Raw genomic sequence first — 15,275 nt, forward strand, 5'->3', positions numbered from 1 at the left:
TTTCAAGGCAAAATTATATGGTTTCCCCTAAATGTATGCGACTTTTAGAAGCAATTTTTGTATTGCCTCTAATTATATTTTGAGGCAAAGTTATATCGTTGCCTCGATATATATATGGATTTTAGAGGCAACTTTATCTTGCCTCTAATTATATTTCGAGGCAAAGTTACATGGTTGCCCCTAAATATATACAACTTTTAGAAGCAATTTTTATATTGCCTCTAAATATATTTTGAGGCAAAGATATATCGTTGCCTCTAAATGTATGTGCTTTTAGAAGCAATGCGCTATATTGCCTCAAAAAGGGGCCTTTAGAGGCAACAACTAATTAGCGACAGACTTATTAGAGGCATCCACTTTTTTGCTTCAGAAAGCCATTAGAGGCTACATCCCCATTTTTAGAGGCAATTATGTGTTGCTCCTGTAAGTAATTTTTCTTGTAGTGCGATTTCCCTAGACTATCCCCAACTCCCTAACGTTTAGCTTCCTTGATTCAATCTAGTTTAATTGTTAGTTTAGCATCTTAGTGATAGTTCAAATCAAACCTCTTGTTCGAATTAGCTTGACATTTAAACTCAATAACCATCGTTTCTTTGGGACGATCCCTTTACTTGCCACTATAGTTGATATAGTTGGTTAGTCTAGTGGTTTTATAAATTTTGTTTGATTGTGGCGTTGATCTTTCAACGACGTAAAACGCCCTATCAAAATGGCGCCGTTGCCGAGAAACGGTTGTTGTTTCTGAGTTTAAGTTGAGACTAGTTCATTATTAGAAAATACAAAAACATTGCAATTTCGCTTAGCTTTCTTTTTCTTTGGCATTGCTCACGGTTTTTCTTGAGTTTGTATGCTTGTTAGGGGGCGTGCTCGTCAAAGGACCCTCCATCCGCTTGACCTTGAATTGGAGAGGACACTTAGGAGACAAAGGCGTGTACGGTCTAGCTCATCAAGCAATAACAGATTCGCATCGTTGAGTGTTGGTGAGGAACAACAAGAGAGTGAGCAAGTTTTTGAGAACATGGCGCTCCCGGTTAATAACTTGGGAATACCGGAGGCATTCGAAGCTACATGTGGTATTCAAGCCCCAACAACGGGTACCAACAACTTTGAGATCAAGCCCGCCTTGATCAATTTGGTGCAAAGCCACCCCTTTTGTGGGAAGAGTAATTAATCACCTCACGAGCATCTCAAACAATTCGAGCACTATTGTGACACAATCAAGCACAATGGTGTCACATCGGATTATGTGAGGTTGACATTGTTTTGGTTCTCTCTACTTGGGCGAGCAAGTGATTGGCTTGACAAGGAGGTCAAGCCCAACTCACTTCGCACTTGGACCGAAGTGACAAGTGCATTCTTAAACAAGTTCTATTCGCATGGGAAGACGGCGGAGTGTCGCCACAAGATTCAATCCTTTGAGCAAAAGCGAGAGGAGTCACTCTTCGAAGCTTGGGATCATTTTAAGGAGTACCAAAGGGAATGCCCTCACCATGGGATTCCTAAATGGTTGTTGCTTCAAACATTCTACTTGGGGTTGAGTCCAAGTTCGAAGACAAGTCTTGATGCGGGCGCGGGAGGCCCCATTATGAATAAAACTGAGGATCAAATAGAGGAAATAATTGAGGATGTAGTTCGAAACTACCAATCTTGGCATGTAGGCACAAGGAATTATGATGGGAAAGGTAGGGCTGAAGATGGTAAGGGTTCGGTGTACGCCATAGAGCAAGCACGGATGATAGAGAAGCTTACCTCACGCTTGGAGAAGCTCGAAAACACACCGAGCCAACCGCCATCACCGTCTACAATCCCTCCTCCCTCGGTCACTCTTCTCTCTAAGGGGAAGGGAAAGGTTAGTTCTTATGGCTCAATGCCTCCGGGCACCTTCTTTTGCGAAAATTGCCAAGACTATAGTCATTCCCCCGATGCATGCCCCTTAGTTCATAACTTGTCATTTGTGGATTATGGCCCTTCGTATGAAGGCGAGTTTGATGTAGAGTATGCTAATGCCGTAAATGAGAGGTCTAGGAATGATAACCCTAACAATCCTAATTTTTCTAGGCAACCTAGAGGGCCCTCCATGTATGGTCCCCACCAAGGCTATGGCCAAGGAAGTGGGTATGATAGCAAAAATCGAGGTGGCTATAGAGCATAAGGCTATCAAAGCCAAGCGCCCTATGGTCAATCTCAAGGTTTTGGCAATCAAGGCCAATACAACCAAGGGAGTTATAATCCCAACCATCAAGGTGGAGCGGGTTATAACTACTCTTATGGGCAATTTAGGGGTGCCTCAAGTGGGGGTTATCCTTTGAACTCGGGAAGTCCTTATGGTGCATCTCAATTGCCACCTCCCGGATTCAATGGACCGAGGACCTTTGGCAACAAATATCAAGCAAACCTTAGTGGTTATGGCGTTGCACCTCCACCACTCCCGCCTCTTAAGTCTAATCTTGAGGCTCTCATGGAGTCGTTTGTGGGGGCGCAAGCCAAGAAGAATGTCGAGTTTGAGGATGGATTCAAGCAATCCAACACTCACTTGAAGATGATTGAGACCCAACTTGCTCAACTAGCTAGCACTATCAAAGAGCAACAAGTGCATACAAGTCTCCCACCCCAAGGTCAACCTCCTAAGCAATTGTATGCAATTATGACAAGGAGTGGGAAGACCTTAGATGATAGTGCTACTCATGTTGAAGCTCCTAGCTCTAGGGGTGAGAGTTCTATGGGAAATGAGTCCTTGGACCGTGATGATGCGGAAGAGAAGTCTTATGTCGACGACATGAATGATGGTGATAAGTCGAAGGAGACTCCTCTTCCTCCTCTCCCAACTCCTCCTCCCCCTATCCCCAAAGAGTTAAAAGGCACAAGTTAGATGTGCAATTCTCAAAATGTCTTGAGGTTCTTCGAAAATTGCATATCACTCTCCCCTTTATGGATGCGTTGAAACAAATGCCTACCTACTCAAGATTTCTTAAGGAAATCTTGAATGGGAAGCGGAATTGCGACGTAAAGGAGACGGTGAACCTCATTGAAAATTGTAGTGCTATCATTTTAACAAAACGCCACCCAAACTCAAAGACCCGGGAAGTTTTTCTATCCCTTGTGCTATTAAGGAGCTTGAAATAAGCAATGCCTTGTGTGATTTGGGTGCTAGCGTTAGTATACTACCTAGCTTATTCAGTGTTTGCCAAGCTTGACGTTGGAGATCTTGTCCCAACCAACATCACCTTGCAACTTGCCGACCGTTCGGTCAAGTATCCTATTGGCAAGGTTGAGGATGTTCCCCTAGTTGTTGGCGAGCTTACTTTCCTTGTGGATTTCTTCGTCTTGGACATTGATGAGGATGCCCATACCCCCATTATCTTGGGGAGGCCATTTTTGGCCACCGCGGGTGCTCTTATCGATGTGCAAGAAGGACTAATCACCTTGAAAGCGGGAGACGCCAAGGCTAGTTTCAAGCTTGCAATTGATGAACATTGTTGCTCTAAAATGAAAAGTTGCATGAAAGTTGACACTCTTGCTTGTGTTGAGCACAATCATTCTTGTGCCATTGCTTCTAACAATCCTTCTGTTCTTGAGTGTGATTTTGAGATCGATAGGAAGGTGAAGAAGGATGTGCACGAGAGTTCCTTTGTGCAAGGAGATCCCTATGATGACGTCATTACCATTCCCGACACATTCGGGATGGATCTTGATGATGAAAAGTCACTCACTCCTGAATCTAATGGTAAGAAGTGTATGAGCAAGAATTCCAAGCAAGGAAATCCTATGCCTCAAAGGACTTGGTTTGGTCCCCACTCATTAAGTGGTGGTTTGGGTATGTGGTTTGTGCCCAAGGAGGCCAAGAAAGGTTTGTTGACTAGTGTTGACCCGAGGTTTGTTGTGTTTGACCCCCCTTGACTTTGGGGGGGGGGGGGTGGGGGTCCGTCAAGCTAATGACGTTAAACGACCGCTACCGGGAGGCAACTCGTGTATTCTTTCCCTCTCTTGTCCCCCCATGAGCTTTGGGGGGATTCGTCAAGCTAATGACGTTAAACGAGCGCTACCCGGGAGGCAACCCAGTTGTCTAACTCCTAGTTTTAGTTTTTGTTAGATTTTGTACATTAATTTCCATTAATTAGTTTAATTTTCTATTTAAAGGGGAAGCTTGTAAAACATTTGCAAAATCATGTTTTGTGCGACCGAACGTGCTCTGTCGTTCGATCGCACAAACCAGGTTTTTGAGACAGAATGACCAGTTTTTGGTAAACGATCGCACAAGGTCTGTGCGACCGAACGACTCTTTCTGTTCGATCGCACAGGTCTGTGCGACCGAACGGCTTAATCTGTTCGATCGCACAGCCTGGCGGAGCTGTTTCTGATGTCTTTATTTTGAAAAATCGCGAGCTCCTCCCCTTATTTCCCTTCATTTGCTCGACTCTCCTCTCCATTGCTCCCTCTTCTCTCACTTGCTACCACTACTCCTCATCAAATTCATTCACTTCCCTTTACAGATTTCACTTCCCATTCATCAAATACACTCAATCTCATTCATCCCAACCCCCAAAATTCGCAAATTTTCAGATTTTTGTAAAATCCCCAATTTCTAGGGATTTTGTGAAATTTTTGTTCATAATTGTGTGTGTGGTGAATTGGAGCTCTTGAGGACACTTGGGATCGATCCTACACTACTTTCTCTGCTTGTGGTGATGATTTATTTCCCTTAATTCTTGTATTTCGTTCCATTTTCACCATGTTCATATTGTTTTTGATTTTTCTGAAATAATTGATTCTTGGGTGTTTGTTGATGCATGTTTGTATTGTGGTTAATCTCTAATTGTCTAGATGAGCTATGCATGTTTAATTCCTTGTTCCATTTACGCTCTAGACTTTTTGAGATGATTTTGTGAGATTTTGAGCTCCTTTGACTGTACTTGTTTGTGGAAGTGTTGTTTGATTGATTGTGGTTATTGTTGTGGAGTAATGTGGTTAGTTCAATCTTGTTGAGGAGTTGGTGTAATGTTTAGAGCTTGATGATGAATTGATGAAGATAGTTTAACCTTAGCTCTTGTAGTAGTTCGTTTGTCCTAGATTGTGAACTAACTTAGTTTATCCTTCTTTGTGTGTCTTGGTTTGTTTCTTTTTGTTTTGTAGATTTTTGCTTACCATCCACTAATCTCAATGGCACCAAAACACTCCAAGAAGAACCCCACCGCAACCGCGACCACCTCTTCATCAAAGAGGAAGGCAACAACGGCACCAACCCCGCCGAACATGGAAACTTTCGGAATTGAGTTCGCCGAGCAAAGGTCTTGGGACTTCTTCGAGCTCCTTTCCAAGAGGACAATTAAGCCCACCAAGTTCTTCCATCGGGATAGTGTTCGTCGTTTGGGGGTCGAGGCCGAGGTTGACAAGTTGATCAAGGGCCTAGGGTGGGAAGAGTTCGCAAAGATGAGTGCCCCTACCTATAAAAGGTTGACATTGGAGTTCCTCTCCTCGGCTCGGAAGAACCTTATAGAAGATGAGGATGGTGATAGTGTGGTGGAATTGAGCTTCCAAGTCTTCGGTCGCCAATACAAGTTGAACCACAATCAAATCAATTCCCTTTTCTCCATCGACTCGGACCATGGTTTCATCACGATCCCAAGGTCCGAATGTGCTAACACCTATGATGAAAATCGTTGGTGGAGAGAGTTCACCGGAGACGACGGAGATTTCTTCTCCGCCTCGGCCAAGTCTTCCGCAATCCATCATCCGGCCACCCGCATCATGAGCCGGCTCCTCATCTATTCCCTTTTCTCTAAGGGTGCTACCGGTGCCTTGTTGGGCACGGAACTTGGTGGCTTATGGTTGGCCACACAAGAGGAGCAAGAGGTACTTGATTTCGGGCAATTGCTCATTTCCCGGATCATCGAGGTTAGGGATAGCCACTTGAATAAACCCGACATCCTCCTTGGCGGCATGCTTACTTTTCTTGTTCGGCTTCTATCGAACAACCCTCATGCCAAGGAGATGGCGGCTTTACCTCCCGTGGCCGGTGGTGAGATCTTAAACATCCGGGCGATGTTCAATGCTACTTTGCTCCACTACACCACCAATGAGGCGCAATGGATTTGGCTTGTGCGGAAGAATGATTGGTGCTTTCTTCCGCACCCCCCAGCACTTCATGGTCCCCTAATGTCCGCTACTTGCTTCCGCAGCAACAAAAGTTTGTCAAGGCCGCCGCCGCCTCCACTTCCGAGCCTACCGCGGTACCACTACCGAGCCTACTCAAGCTCCCTCTCGGTCTCCTAGTCCTCCTCCGAATATGGGTAACATACCTCTCTCCTCTCCTTTTGACATGACGGGTTTGCAATCCACCCTTGCGACTCTCTTGCAAGGGCAAGAGGACCAAGCAAGTGTCTTGGCTTCTCTTGCTTCTCAAGGGAGCCGCACGACGTTTTTCCGTCGTTGAAAGATCAACGCCTCAATCATACAAAATTTATAAAACACCTAGACTAACCAACTATATCAACTATAGTGGCAAGTAAAGGGATCGTCCCAAAGAAACGATGGTTCTTGAGTTTAAATGTCAAGCTAATTCGAACAAGAGGTTTGATTTGAACTATCACTAAGATGTTAAACTAACAATTAAACTAGATTGAATCAAGGAAGCTAAACGTTAGGGAGTTGGGGATAGTCTAGGGAAATCGGGGGAAATGAATTACCATATAGTAATCATGAATGATGCAATGAAATAGCACATAGGGGAATGAAAACTAATGACGTACTCGCCACCTCTCGGATAGAGCACGCGAAGCAACCTAGCCTATGGAAAGCTTTCGCATAGTCCTAAGCTAGATTCGCAAGCATATAATAGGTGCTATCATTCACTGGCATGAACTAGGATCACAATGTCTTGCCAAACCTAAATCATACATTCCAATCTAACTCAATCAACTAGCATTTGCAACTACTAATCAATTGATCATGGAAAATCCTAGCACTAAATCAATTTAATCACATCAATCATTAATCAATTAAATCATCAAATTCCCCTAATTAAGCCTCTAGATTCTCCCCTTTCCCTAACCTAAATCTACTCACTAGCCATTCTAGGAATCAAGAAATCTATTAATTCTACACTAGCAAGCATAAAATTGAAGGATTAAGAAGAGAGAATCAAAGACTAGAACAATCAATTGAACAATCAACAAGAAAATTAAGAATCAAAGTAACTAAGTAATATCAAGAAGAATTCAAGAATTGAAGGAATTATAGAACAATCAACAATCACAACAAAAGCAAGAATTAAGAAATTGAATTGAATTGCACAAAATTAGAAGAAGAGTTTAGAGAATTACAAATTGATGCTTCAATGGAGGAGAGTTTCTCTCTCTAGAAATGCTGAAAAACTAACTTTGAGAATCTAAAATTATCAACTAAAATTCTGCTCTTAACAAAATAATCGGAAAATCTATTTATAAGTTTCCCCAAATAGAAGCCAAAATTCGAATAAGAGCAACCCGCGCAACCATTCGGTCGCACAGACCTTTTGTGCGACCGAACGTAAATGAGTCATTCGAGCGCATACTGGGTGTGAGGGGGTCGAAAAAGCACGAGGCTAATGCGTGACCTCGTTCCTCGTGGGTGTGACGTTTCTTTTTGTCAAATCAAATGTAATTGGATTTCCTGTGAGTTTACACCGAATTGACTAGTAATATAGGAGTCGCCATTCAGTTTTTAATGACAATGAGAAAAACTGACAAAACCCGGTTATCGTGACATAAAGGGAGTGCAATTATGTTTGACCACGACGGCCATAGGTTCCCTTGTGATCCCTGGTGTGGGGATCGCTCAACGTACACCCGCAAGGCAGAGATTGAGAGTTTGGGGGACTGTAACTACCGAGAGGAGTACTCGCTCTTCGATAACTCCAGAGGCAGGATATCCTTACTAGCTCAACATAAATAATTGAAGGGACATGCGTTAACTATTAAACTAATCTGAATTGATTTTAGCAATATGCAACACATAATACTAGATCGATCGTGATTATCTGGTTTAGATTATTTTAAGGGACCTAGCATGATAGTTCAATTGTCCCAGATATTATCTTTGTTAGGCGTGATAGAACAATCAGATTAATAGTTTAACAATTTTATAAAAGGGGGATGAAAGCGATTAAATCATGCGAAGGGACACATTACGACGCACCCTTAAGAGGTGCGTCATGGTTCTTAGAAAACTAACCACTTTGGCTTTGCTATTTCTCCTTTTATTTAACGAATCTCAAGTTTCCGGGCTTAATTCTTCAGCTACAAGGGACAGGATACGTTCTGTTCGATTTTTGGATCGATTGCGACATAACGCGAGATCAATTTCGCACCGTGAGGCTTAGGCTTAGGGGTTGGAGTCAATACTCAGAATATGAATTGTGTGTGTTTTCACGTCGAATTTGGGGCTGTATTTATAGAAAAGAGTTTGTGGAAAGATAGAATTTTAGAGCACTAATCCAAGAAGAATTAGGAGAGAACACGTATCCAGGTAATTTCAGCGCCCAGGGCTGGGCGCCGAAGATTTCGGCGCCCAGAGACAAGCGTTGAAAATAGGGTTTGGGCCGTATTTCCTTGTCAGATTTGGACTCGTGGAATACGGAGTCCTTGAGACTTATCCGAGTCTTTTAGTGCGTATTAACTTTATGACGGAATGCGTTTGGGCCCGTTACGAACTCTAGGTTCGTTAGGATTTTAATTAATACGTAACTCTTATTTTCGAATTATACTAGGAATAGGATTCCTCTTGCAAATTCTATCTCTTTTAGGATTTATGTTGGAGTGCAACACCTAATTCTGACAGGTTTCTATCTTTTATGTCTTGCCCCTTTTAGCAACTACCCGTTACGGTAGTTACTATTTTTAGCAGGTTTCTATAAATAGCAGGTTCGGGTGAAATGAAAAGGGTGATCGAGATTCGTTATTTTATAGGAGATGCGTTGCCAAGTGGAGATTTATGTTCTCATCATCGAACCTTCCCTTTCAGGAATGGGGACAAAAGTAGGTGTCTATAGTTAGCCCCCACTTTGACTGAGTCTCGGGATGAGACGGTGATCAAAGTACTAGACGGAGTGCGTCACACAAGCCATGGTGTATGTGACCTGTTTTGCGAGGGTCTCACGAGCCCCCGAGTGATAACATTTGACTTAAGGGTCATCACTGGAAGTGTCGACATATCCCTCACGTGTCATTGGGATTTGTCAACGGATAGTATAGAAACTCCCTCACTTTGTCATTGGAAGTATCTAAAGATGCGTAGAAACTCCCTCACTTTGTCATTGGAAGTAGCTACAGATGTTTTCGAAATCAAAACTATAAAGTGTAATTGGGCCTGGCCAAGCCCAATCACGAGGTAAAATGTTTTAAAAGATTCTCATTTTCAGGGTTAGCTAAACGAGAAAACCCCCTTGTTTTTATGGGACGTAAAACGAAGGAAAATCCAGCACATCGTTCTTTTTTGGAAAAACGGAAAACCAATCCTTTAATTTTTGGAAAAAGGGAAAACCGATCATTTAATTTTTGGAAAAAGGGAAAACCGGAAAAAGTTATCGCTACGGCGACTAAGGACCTGCGCGGTTAGTGGCGCAGACCCCGCCGGCTAAAGATGGCGAGCCTGTCCGCTGAGGGTGGACACCCCGTCCGATAGAAGTGGACGAATCTGTTTTGAAATTTGAAAATAAGGACCTACGCGGTTTGTGACGTAGACCCCGCCGGCTGAAGATGGCGAGCCTGTCCGCTAAGGGTGGACACCCCGTCCGATAGAAGTGGACGAATCTATTTTGAAATTTGTTTGTGTTTTTTTTTGAAAATAAGGACCCACGCGGTTTGTGACGTAGACCCCGCCGACTGAAGATGGCGAGCCTATTTTATTTCGTTTTGAAGATTCTATTTTTCGAAAACTGAGGACCTGCGTGATTAGTAACGCAGACCCCGCCGGCTGAAGATGGCGAGCCTGTTTTGAATTTCTTATTTTCTTTTCATTTTGCCTATATATAAAAAAGGCTTTTGTGATTACAACCTGTTGGTGCGTCGCAATATTTCCTGATTAGGCGTGTCCTGTAAGTGGGCCCACACTGTGTATATTTTTTTGTTAACGAGATTTTACAACACCGTTTTTTTTTTTTTTTGTGGGAAAGAAATATCAAGACAACGGATATCTTACACAAAGAGGGGAGTCACGCGTGCCCCGACAGCGAATATTCGCTGTCCGGGAAGCATTTTCAGCGCCCAGCTCTGGGCGCGAGAATTTCTAACGCCCAGGGCTGGGCGTTGAAAATGCAAAGGGGAGACTGGTCTTTAAAAGACGCGACCCGTTTCCCTTCCTTCCCATTTCCACCATTTTCGCTCAAAAACTCCACTCATCTTACTGATTTTTCACTCGTTTTCTTCATTTTTCTTCACGAATTCTACTCCAAATCACTTCCTAATCCTCCCAATGTAAGTAATTTTCAGTAATTTTGAGCTTTTTTGTCAATTTATAGCATTTTTGTCAAGTGTTCTTGAGCTTGAAATTGATTTGGGGTTTTTGATTTTGTGCCCCTTTCTTTCAATTAGATAGTTGAAAATGTTCTACATGACATGTTAATTAGTTTGTGCATGTTAATTTTCGCAAGTATGTTGGTTTTTGTTGAATTTGGGCATATTTATACTAGCCCCCAAGTGTACCTACGATTCTAGTATTTTCTTGCAATGTAGGTGTTCTTGGTATATTGCTTGCGTTCCTCATAATTCATGAGTGACAAATTATGGAAGAATTTCGATTTTGCTGGAGTTAATTTTTGTTTAGGGAATTTTTTGCTCAATATGAACTTAGTACCATGTTTTTAGGGAACAAAAATTGTATGACTCCATTTCATGAGCGGAATGCACTCTTTTAGGGATTGGTGTGAGTGCCAGTTTTGTTAAAGGTATAATGCCTTATTGTTGTATGGTTGACCAGCATGTCTGGCGAGTCGTCACCGTCCTCGGGTGGCCACGCGGAGCGTGGCATGACGCGTCAGTCCACTGGTGCGGGACCTCTATGGGTGGGTCTTGAGTACTACGACGGTCGGGACCTGCACTACGACCTGAAGCATCACGTGACCACCCGCCTTCACGCGAGGAGGGATACTACGGTTCGTGGCTATGGTGCAGCGATGAGCGAGACTGTCTTTGATTACCTGAGTTCGGACTGAAGGAAATAATGCCCTTGGTCCAAGTATGCATTCTATGTTAAGTCTAATAAATGCGGTTCAGTATTAATTGACAAGTTAATAATTCAGTGAGATCAAGTGAGCTGAATGCCTAGCTAGAGGCCGCTTCAGTTCAAGTGGAATTAATGATATTAATCCACAGCTTACTCTTGACTGAACCCGTAGGGTCACACAAATAGTACGTAAACGGATCAAGTATCTAATGGCATTAGATACTCTATCTATGAATATTCGGAACCGACGGATATTGGTTTCAGTGGGAGCTAAGATCGTCACAGGCAAGAAATGAATACTCCGGAAACGATGATATTGCCGGAAACGGAAATATGGATCGTATCGGAAATATAAATATTATCCAAGTCGTAGATGTTGCCGGAAACGGAAACATGGTATGTATCGGAAAATATTATCGGAAATGGAAATATTGCCAGAATCGGAAATATTGCCGGAAACGGAAATATTGTCAGAATCGGAAATATTACCGGAATCGGAAAATTTAATCGGAAGCGCATCGTACGAATAAGCATCGGACGAGGCCTGCCGGACGAGGCCCAGCACGAAGCCAGGCCATCGCCCAGCAAGCCAAGCGCGCCGCACAAACAGCAAGGCCAGGCCTAGCAGGCTGCGCGCAGCGCGCAGCGCGCACAGCGCGCGCAGCGCGCAGCGCGCGCGGGCGCTGAGTGGGCTGCTGCTCGCGCGCACGCATGAGGCCCATCGTGGCTGTCGTGCGTGTGTGTGCAAGTGTTTGTGTTCGTGCACGTTTCCTAAAACATGCAGAGTTCGGTTATTGATTAAATTCCTAATTCTATTTGATAAATTAATTAAATTAGAGTTCTTGTAGGATTCTAGGTTTGATTAATTTGTATCTGAATAGGATTTCGATTCCCTTTCCATACCGCTATAAATATGAGGCTAGGGCTCACAATTTATAACACAAGTTTCAAAGTATTCAAAGTGAGTTTTTGAGAGAAAATTCAGTCACACATTTGCCTATAAAGTGCCGAAAATAATAGTACCTTAAGGGCGATTCTAGTTGGTCAATCTTAAGGCGGATCCGGACGTGCTGTGGACTATCTACGGAGGGACGACACTTGGAGTCCTAAAGACTTGTTCTTGTTCGGTTCGGGCGCAGCTAGGGAAGGCACGCAACAAAGAGTATGCATCAATTCTATGCTAAATGATTATGTGTAAATAATATGTTTTCCTGGGTTTATGGTTTTTCCGCATGATTTATGAATTGTCATATGTATCATAACCTAACAGTGGTATCACGAGCCCCTTATTATTTTCATAATCTAAATTGCATGAACATGGTTAAATATTACAAATTTGCAAGAATTAAAAGGGGTGATTAATTTTCGTAATTGTTAATTAATTGCAAATTGCGTTTATTTAATTATACGTACGCAGTTTTTCGGCAGTTTCTTCGTTACTCATCCGAATTGAGTGATTTTTGTGTCAATTCCGCATGTAAAAGGCATTCTAAAAATTTTGACAAAAATAGTATTTTTCTGCCGAACCCAGAATTCTCAAATTCGAAGCCTAACTATGACTTTTCGAAGGTTTTAGTTTTTCGAATGCAAAATTTCGTAAATTTAAGATGTTAAATTAAATATTTGCGATTCTTGTTGATAAATCTTGAATTTTTGATTGACCTACTGCATATGTTTAACAAGTTTGAATGCCTAGTCTTGTTAATTATGCAATCTAATTATTAATTATGATTAATTTGTTGAAAATTAGAATAATTTAGAATTAATTTGATTTTCATAATTAATTGTAATTTAATTAGAAACCTATGATTAAAAACCACCATAAAAATTGTAAATTTACGATAAATTTTAAATTTTTATGACCTAGACTTGAATCCATATCAATCGGAAATCAATTGGATAATAAATTTTCGATTTTTTCGCCCTAAAATTATGAAATTAATATTATTTATTAATTTGTCATTAATTTTAAATATAAATTTTAAATTTTATGCGATTCGTTCATAAAACTTGCACGCACGAAGCAATGGACGCTTCATGTTACCCTTAAGGGGTGTTGTATAATGCGGGCATGCGACGACGAGCAAGGGAGCTCGTCGCCCGTGCTGCACGAATGCAATGAGCAAGGGCGTAGTGCACGAGCACAAGGCAGCAGCCCTGCCTTGTGTCGTGTGCCACGAGCAATGAACGAATGGGCATGGGCGAAGAGCGAGCCAAGGCAGTCGCGTGTGGGCAGCAAGCGAGCTGCGCCACAACGCGCGCTGCCTCGCACAAGAGCGCGCAGCCTCGCGCGCAGCGAGCGCAAGCTCGCGTGCCACGAGCGCTGCGCCCAGCATTACTCGCGCGCACAGCGAGCGATGTCGCCCGCCCAGCGAGCGATGTCGCGCCCCAGCGAGCGATGGCTCGCGCGCACAGCGAGCGATGTCGCGCGCCCAGCGAGCGATGGCTCGCGCGCCCAGCGAGCGATGTCGCGCGCCCAGCGAGCGATGTCGCGCGCGCGCACTGCGAGCGATAGCTCGCGTGCGATGAGCGCTGGCGCGCGCAGCGAGCACCAATGCGTGCGGAGGCTTGCGATAGGGAAGCAGCAGCTATGCGACGAGCGCATGGGCTGCGCGCACATGGCCAGCAATGGCTGTGTGCGTACGGCCCATGGGCGTGCAACGCGTAGGGTGTTTGCGTTACGATTAGATCGTTTTGAATGTTTAATTTGAAAATTTCAGTTCACGTAATTTTAATTAATTTTAAAATTAATAATTTGAATTATTTTCTTGGATTTTAATTTTGAATATTATAATTATAATAAATGTTATTTATTCTAATTATTTTACTAAAATTAAAATCATGAATTAATTTAAATACGACTGAAATTAAATTAAATTTTTGGATTCAATTATAAATTGATATGAGCTTTAAATTTTAATTAAATTTGTATGTTTCCGGTTGGACTAGAAATACATTTTTATGTTTAAAATTGGTAAAGCATATGAATTTATTGGTTTAAGTGGGAGCGCTTTTTAGTCATAAACTCTTGATTAGGTCTACAAATCCTTAAGGTTAAAACAACTTGATTAGAATTAATAAGGACTGAATAATTGGTAGATTATTGGTGCCCTTGATTAATTGCTGCAAATGTTTACGTGATGCATAATGTGTTTTACTAACCAGCTATGTGGGCCATTCATGATAATGAATGGGTGAATGGTATATATTGTATATGTACTGTTTTGCAGGTTATGAAGTGACTAGTATGGCCCAAATAGGATAGAAAATATGGTCTGCGTACCATTAATTTGAATGTAATTGGTCTAAAGTACCAAAGTTATTTTTCAATTCAAATATGGTCTGCGAACCATCAAATAGTTGTAATTAGTTATAGCTTATCCTATTTGAAGAAAATGGTGCCTCCCACGGAGATTTTCAAGACGGACTTTGAAGTCAAAGCTTCAAGATGAAGTCGGGCCATACTAGATCACAAATATCTTATGCATGTTTTAAGTTATTTATTGTTTTAAATATGTCTTAAAATGCATGAGATCAAAAGCTTGATTATGTTGCATGATTAAGGATTTTAGTTCACTTAAAATCTAACCAACATAGTAAGAGCCTTAAGTTCCAAACTTAAAAATTGAGTTAAAAGGTGCCATGCCAAAATATACACTTGCTTGGATATCCTTTACATCAATCTAGTAATAGTTTTCGCTCAGCGAGGTGTTACTTATTGGTCCTAAAGGGGCAAGGTACACAAATAATTGTGAGTACATGTTAGTTTTGGTGAAACTCAACGATATAAGTAAGGAGTCCTTTTATGTCGTGGCAAATTCGATAGGTTTACCTAATAAGTTCTTAGACGTACCTATCAACCAAGAATAGTTTCTAGACTATTAGCAAAAGGCTTTTGCTTACCTAAGATGTTCTAGGATTAAGTCGACAAACTGTGCTTAGTTCTTCAATGATTTTAGGATCTTGGAATCATTTTATTCACACCTGCCGGAACACATAACTTGAATAAAATGCTTAATAAACATTGAATTATGCATGTATGCTAGAATTTAAGTTTATTAAGAGAAACTGTGAATGGT

General features: G+C 42.1%; 1 pseudogene; it reads right to left on the bottom strand.

Moving 5' to 3' along the window:
* Positions 1–1,396: 1,396 nt before the first annotated feature.
* On the bottom strand, positions 1,397–1,497 carry LOC130471081 (uncharacterized; annotated as a pseudogene).
* Positions 1,498–15,275: the final 13,778 nt, after the last annotated feature.

The sequence above is a fragment of the Spinacia oleracea genome, chromosome 3 (genome assembly GCF_020520425.1).
Source record: "Spinacia oleracea cultivar Varoflay chromosome 3, BTI_SOV_V1, whole genome shotgun sequence".
Taxonomy (NCBI): Eukaryota; Viridiplantae; Streptophyta; class Magnoliopsida; order Caryophyllales; family Amaranthaceae; genus Spinacia; species Spinacia oleracea.